The 6,215-nt window shown below is 53.7% G+C and overlaps 1 protein-coding gene and 1 pseudogene across 1 annotated transcript in view; both read right to left on the bottom strand.

The window, feature by feature from the left end:
• SENP5 (SUMO specific peptidase 5) overlaps positions 1–680 on the bottom strand; it is a 23,858-nt gene extending 23,178 nt beyond the window's left edge. Inside the window, exon 1 of the mRNA XM_027875695.1 lies at positions 601–680. The gene's annotated coding sequence lies outside the window, so the exon portion shown is untranslated. The remainder of the gene's footprint in view (positions 1–600) is intronic.
• Positions 681–5,708: 5,028 nt separating this feature from the next.
• The window catches only part of LOC114052994, a 23,862-nt pseudogene continuing 23,355 nt past the window's right edge, over positions 5,709–6,215 (bottom strand).

Here is a 6,215-nt window from a genome sequence, read left to right as displayed (position 1 = left end):
ATGAGCAGTGTAGACACTGGCTCCTGTACCTGACCTCACCCCGGGCTGAGATGGGCAGTGTGGACAGGGACCCCTGCACCTGACCCCACCCCGGGCTGAGATGTGCAGTGTAGACACTGGCTCCTGTACCTGACCTCACCAGAGGCTAAGATGGGCAGTGTGGACAGGGACCCCTGCACCTGACCCCACCTGGGGCTAAGTGTAGACACATCGCCCAGGGCCGGCCCTTCCCAGCTCTGCCACGCCCTCGACGAGCCCTCTCCTCCCGCTGCTCCTCACTGACCAGAGGAGGAAACTGAGGCCCAGAGGGGTCTCCCAGGGGGTGGGAGTGGGGCTCCCCGGCCTAGGGCTGGAAGGGAAGCCGCCCCCTCCTGGTCTCCGCCTGCCTCAGTTTCCCCCAGGGGCTCGCTCTCGGATGCCCGGGGGGAGCAGGGGGGCCGGCCTTGCCGCCCCGCGGGGCCCGATCTGCGTCAGCGGATGAAGTGCGCCCAGCCGGGAGGTCCCCACACGCGTGCGGGCGCCCGGGCAGAAGCGGGGCAGGCCCTCCGCCGCACGCTGCCGCTCGCGGGGCGCCCCCCCATGGGCCGCCCCCTCGCCTACCTGCGGGTCCCGCTCGCCACGCGCCCCGATGCTTGTCCCAGGGCCCGGCTCCGTCACCCAGGGCCCGGCTCCGTCACCGGCCGCGGGGGCCCCAAGAGCATCCCGGTGCCGGGGTCACGTGGGCTCGCCCCGCCCCCGCCCCAGGCCCCGGCCCGGCCAGGACAGCTCTCCCCAGGCGCCGCCGCCGCCGGCGCGCTCTGAGTACGTCACAGCTCCGAGACCCCGCCCCGCCCGGCGCGGCCGGCTCTGCTCCGGCATAGCCGCGGCCGGCGCGCTCTGAGTGCGTCACAGCCGCGCGACCCCGCCCCGCCCCGCCAGGCAAGCCGTGTGCGCAGGCTACGCCTGCGGCGCGCTCTGAGTACGTCACAGTCGTGCGACCGCCCCCTAGGCAAGCCAACTATCTCCACAGGCTATGTCTGGGGCGCGCTCTGAGTACGTCACAACCGCGCGACGCCCCCCCAGCCAACCAGCCCCGCAGCCTATGCCTCCGGCGCGCTCTGAGTGCGTCACAGCCCTGTGCCCGCGCCACCTCCTTCTCCCCCGCCCTCCCGTCCCTCTTCTCGCCCCGCCCTTCGACCGGGCGGGCCGAAGAGGAAGGCCCGCCCTCTGCTGGCTTGCTGCCGAGCTCCCCCAACCCCTACCCTAGGGTTCCGCGGGAAGCGTGATGACCTTGGAGTCAGGAGGATGCTGATTCAAATCCAGCTTCTGACATTGACCACCATGTGACCCTGGAAGCTCTCTGTAAAATGAGAGGGTTGCATCAGAGGGCCACTGGGAACTTCCAGCTCTTGGTCTGAGATTGTAAGGCCCTGAGTGACTCCGCCAGTCTGGGCCTCAGTTTCCTCATCTGTAAGGGGGCCCTGCCCCCAACACACTCCTGAGGCTTCCTTGGAAACCCCTCCCATCATCCTCCGAGCCTCAGGCCCAGGAGCGCTTTCTTTGGGCCAGCATCCTGGACCACTCCCTTCATTCTATGCCCAGGCCCCCCCCACTCCACTCTCACCTTCCCCCATTAGAGCTGAAGCTTCTGGGGAGGGGGACAGCCTTGGCCCCTGAGTTTGTAGCACCAGGGCAGGCACACGGCAGGGGCTTAATAAGTGCCGAGAGAAAGGATTTCTCCCTAACTGATTGAGACTGGGGAAGCCCACTGTGTGCTCCTCCAGCCCTGTGGGGGGTGGGGGGGTGGGTCTGGATTGCCCCAGGCTGGAGGGAGAGGGACAGAATCCAAGTCGCCCCCCCAGCCGTCATTAGCATAGCTCCACCTCTCATTAGCATCTCATTATTTGTTAACCAATCAGAGTTGGGTGGGGTCTGTCGGGAACACCCACTCTTCCAAGGGCATATGAGCTCAACAGGCTTTCATGATCCATCTTAATGAGAGACTGCCAAATGATGGTTCTTTTTTAAAAATCATTCACTAGCCATAATTAATAAAATGATTAATTATCCAGAAATTGTGTCTCTCAAGCTTTTTATACGTCACAATGTCTTATCATTTGTTCATTCATTTATTCAGTCACCATTGCTACATGATCAGCCACACACACCACGCCCAGCTGTGGCTGTGGCCAAGTGTCTGTCTTGGTGAGCTCTTCAGCTGCAATGGGTTCAATGACCATCTCTGCAGGCGGCTCTGGGGTCTCTCTAACGAGCCGCTGTCTTCTCTTGTGGTCTCTCGTCCCACATCGCCAGCCGTCTGGTGGACATTTCAAGCTGGACCTCCAGTAGGCATCTCAAAGGCATCCTATCCAAATCTGGAATGATGATAGTTCCCCAACACTCACCCTCGACTGAACTTTGCTATTCCTGGTCAGGGTACCAGCATCCTCCCCCTCACCCAGGCTCAAAACCTGGGACTGTAGAGCGCATGTAGGCTTGATGTTAGGGAAAACCTTGTAACAATTACAGCTATCCAGTCCATACCCTTGGACCCAAGGTTCAGTACTAGGCACATACTCCAATGAGATAAAAGATAGTCAGAAAGTCCCCATATAAACCAAAAATATTTATGGTAGCATTTTTTAGTGAATAAAATACTGGAAAACAACTAGTCATCCATCTATTGGGGAATGGCTAAACAAGGTGTGGTATATGACTGCGAGGGAATATTCCTGATGCGTACGAAGAATCCAGAAAAGTATGAGAAGTCTTATACGAATGGATGCAGAGCCAAGTCAGCAGAACCAGGAAAGCAACATACACAACAGCTACAATGGTGTGAATGGGAAAAACGACTAAGTAAGTCGCACACTGTGTACTAATGAGGCGTGGCCCTGGAAGAAATGAGAAAGCGCATTTCCTTTCTTTGTCTGCAGAGGCAGGGGACTCTAGGCATGGAGCATCACATATGCAGCGTCCGACTCACTTGATATGTTGAGTTTTGCTCAACACATTGTTTTCATCTCTTGATTTTTTTGTTAAAAGAAAAGGCTTTCTGGGGAGAGGAGGGGAGTGATATATCTGTAAATGAAGGTAAAGGGAAAATCAGAGGGCTATTGAAACAACCCAACAACCCAGAGCTATTCCAAAGTGGCCTGGGCTACTTCTGTAGGGAATGGGATTTCCTTCACTGGAGGTCTTCAAGCAGCCCCAGCAGGAGAGCACCGGAAGAGCCCCTAGAAATCATCGGCTTCCATTCTTTCGTTTTCACATCTAGGGGACCGGACGCCCTGGGAGAGAATGGAGACTGCTTAAGTTCACAGAGTTAGAAGTAAACCAGAGCTTAGGACCCTAGTCCCCGGGCTCTAAATCCAGCGTTCCTTCCATAGTCTGTTCTGGAGGCCACCAAGGGAGTGCGTGATCAGGGATTGGCCATGCTGCCGATAGGGAGCTTGCACTGACATCTCCCCAGGGCGTCATCCACCACCCACAGGACGGGGAAAGGTCAGCTAGATGAGGAAGCCTGGTGGTCAGACAGCAAGGCGGACTGGTGCCCCTGTGGCTCACCCTCCTCCACAGATGCCTACAGCCTCTTCTATGGGAAGATCTCCAGGCATTTTGCCAACAGCATTATCAGAGAGTGGGCATGAAGCGTTTGTGAGATGTTAAGCCCATTGAAGGAAACATGGACCTTGAGTCAGCCTCTGCCGAAGGGACTCCCAAGCTGTAGGGTGGAAGGCCGACGCTTCCTGAGGCGGGCATCCTTCACCTTCCTCCCAGATCCTCTGGGAGGGATCTGTCCCAGGCCCCGGGGGAGTCAGGCTAGAAGCAGAAAACAATGGGCAGGTCCCCACCCTGCTGGTCTGGCCAGCAGATCCCTTCCCAGAAGGAAGGGAAGGCAGAGGTTGTTGCCAGCCAGTGAATGGCCACCGGGAGCCCATGGGACATGGACAGCGATTGTGGAGCTGATATTTGGGGCCTCACACCACTGGTGGTTCTGGGATGAAGGTCACAGCTCCTTCTTTCCTTTCAGTTGAGCCCAGTGATGGTGAGGGTGAAGTGGATACCTCGGAAACACAAACAAACCTGGTCCCCAGACACCTGCTGGTAGCTGGTGGTCACAACTACGTTACATAAACCATCTCATTTGGCACTCACACAGTCCCAACAAGGTAGATCCTGCAGTATTCTCATCATTCCCATTTTACAGATGTGGAAACCAAGGCAACCTTCCTTCCTGAGACATCTTTCCCTCCCAAGGAAATGTGAGGTAACATTTATAAGAATATTGAACAAGGAAAGTCATGTTATGTTAAAATAGTTTGGGGTCAGTACTCTAAAACAGTCATTTCATCCCCAACTTGAAGTTCCTAGGCCACTCCTGGAAAGGCCTGAGAAGACTTCCTCCCAGGGATTAGCATCTTCATCCTTGAATGGAAAAGCGGGGCTCCTAGGTCAGTCCACTTTGAGACCATAGTTTTCCTACTGAACCACACAGACATTTTCCCAAACGGAAAAAGTAAGGAAAAGGTTTTAGGCTTGAGACAAAATTGTTTCTTCATTTTTCTAGTCAAGCCATCCAGGACTCAGCTTTCTTCCCACTTCTGCAGTAAAACATGAAAGGGAAGAATCTTATTTTCTTTCCTTTGGCCCAAGCACCAATGTGTGGGGACAACAGGGTTGGTAGTGAGCAAAGGGGACTGGAGGCCAAAACACTTGAAGGTGGAGATGGGAAAGGCAGTCACTTCCTTCTTGTATGACTCTGGGAAAGTCTCATGATGGAATGAAGAATGGAGGATGGAAAGACAACCTCCCCTCCCCAAAAGTCTTCCAACCCTGCTTTCCACCCACCAGGTCAAGACTAACTTTGTAAGTAGAGAGGGTTGGCCTTCATAAGTGTGATTGCACCTCCCAAGAGAGATCATTCAACAATCATTTATTAATCACCCAAGATGTGCCAGGCACTGAGCCCACCTTTCCTCTCCTGGAGCTTACATTCTACCTCATTCGAAATTCTGATATTTTATTATATAAATGAGTTGGGAAGTAGAAATTATATAGATTCTTTAAAAATCTAGTTTTGAAAGGGGAAATTTTGGAAGAGAAGGGATCATTGAGGCTTAAAGAGAAAAGAGGGAGTATCCCCCAGGAAACAAAAGGGTCAAGCTGGAACATCCATAGTCAAACTCAATTACTCCACAAATGAAAGACTACAGTGAGACAGTGGAACTTAGTTCTGGTTTGGGAGTCAGAAGACCAAAGGTCTAATCCCACTACTACAGCCACCCTCCTGTGTGACCTTGAATACATTATTTCTCTTGTCTGACTCTCTACTTTCTCATCTATAAAACGGGTTGGGTGAGTCAGGTAATTACAAATTTTGCCTAGATTTGTCCTGTGCATTCTTGAATTGATAAACTAGAGAATGGCCATGCCATATTGTTGTTTGTTCTCGAAGAAGACTGTGCCATATTAGGATGGACTGAAGGAACTAGGCATGCTTAGCCTGGGAAGAGAAGGCTCAGGGAGAACATGGTGGCAGTAAAAAAGGCAAGGTGGTTCAGAAGAAAGAAAGTTGGATTTAGTCAGAGGACCTGGGTTCAAATCCTGGATCTACCACTTTGTGATCCTGTGGGCCTCTTTTTCCTCAAGCATAAAATTGGGAGGTTGGCTTGGATGTCTTCTGAGGTTCTCCAAAGCTCTACATCACCATCTTAGGATTCCAAATATTTAATGAGCTACCCATGGAATGGAGATTAGCCTGGTTCTACTCGGCTCCTTGGGGGAAGGGAGTTGCAAGAAGGAGAGCTGTCTCTGTGTGAAGGGGCTGGCTCTGGAGGTGGTGGGACCCTGCTGACCGGAGGCCTACTTGTCAGGTATGGTCTAATAGGGAGTCTTCATGAGGTGGACAAACTGGACGGTCACTGAGGCTCCCTCCAACTCTGTGGTTGGGTGATTGGGTGAAACTGAGCGCTGACCCGCACCAAGGCTCCTCTGGCTGAGGCCGTGTGGCTGGCTCACACAAGATTGGGTCCCAGGTTCCCAGGGAAGCACCGGGTCCTCTTGGGCTGGCTAGAAAGAGAACATGAAAACACTCACCTGTATCAGCATGCTCGAGCACCTCTTCCACATCAGGGCTCCAACAATTTGTTGAATGAATGAATGAATGAAATGATGGATGGATGGATAGATGGATGGATGGATGGATGGATGGATGGATGGATGGATGGATGGAT

This window comes from Vombatus ursinus, unplaced genomic scaffold (assembly GCF_900497805.2).
Source record: "Vombatus ursinus unplaced genomic scaffold, bare-nosed wombat genome assembly UNPS02014810.1, whole genome shotgun sequence".
In the NCBI taxonomy this organism is placed as follows: Eukaryota; Metazoa; Chordata; class Mammalia; order Diprotodontia; family Vombatidae; genus Vombatus; species Vombatus ursinus.
This window is presented reverse-complemented; position numbering and strand designations above follow the sequence as displayed.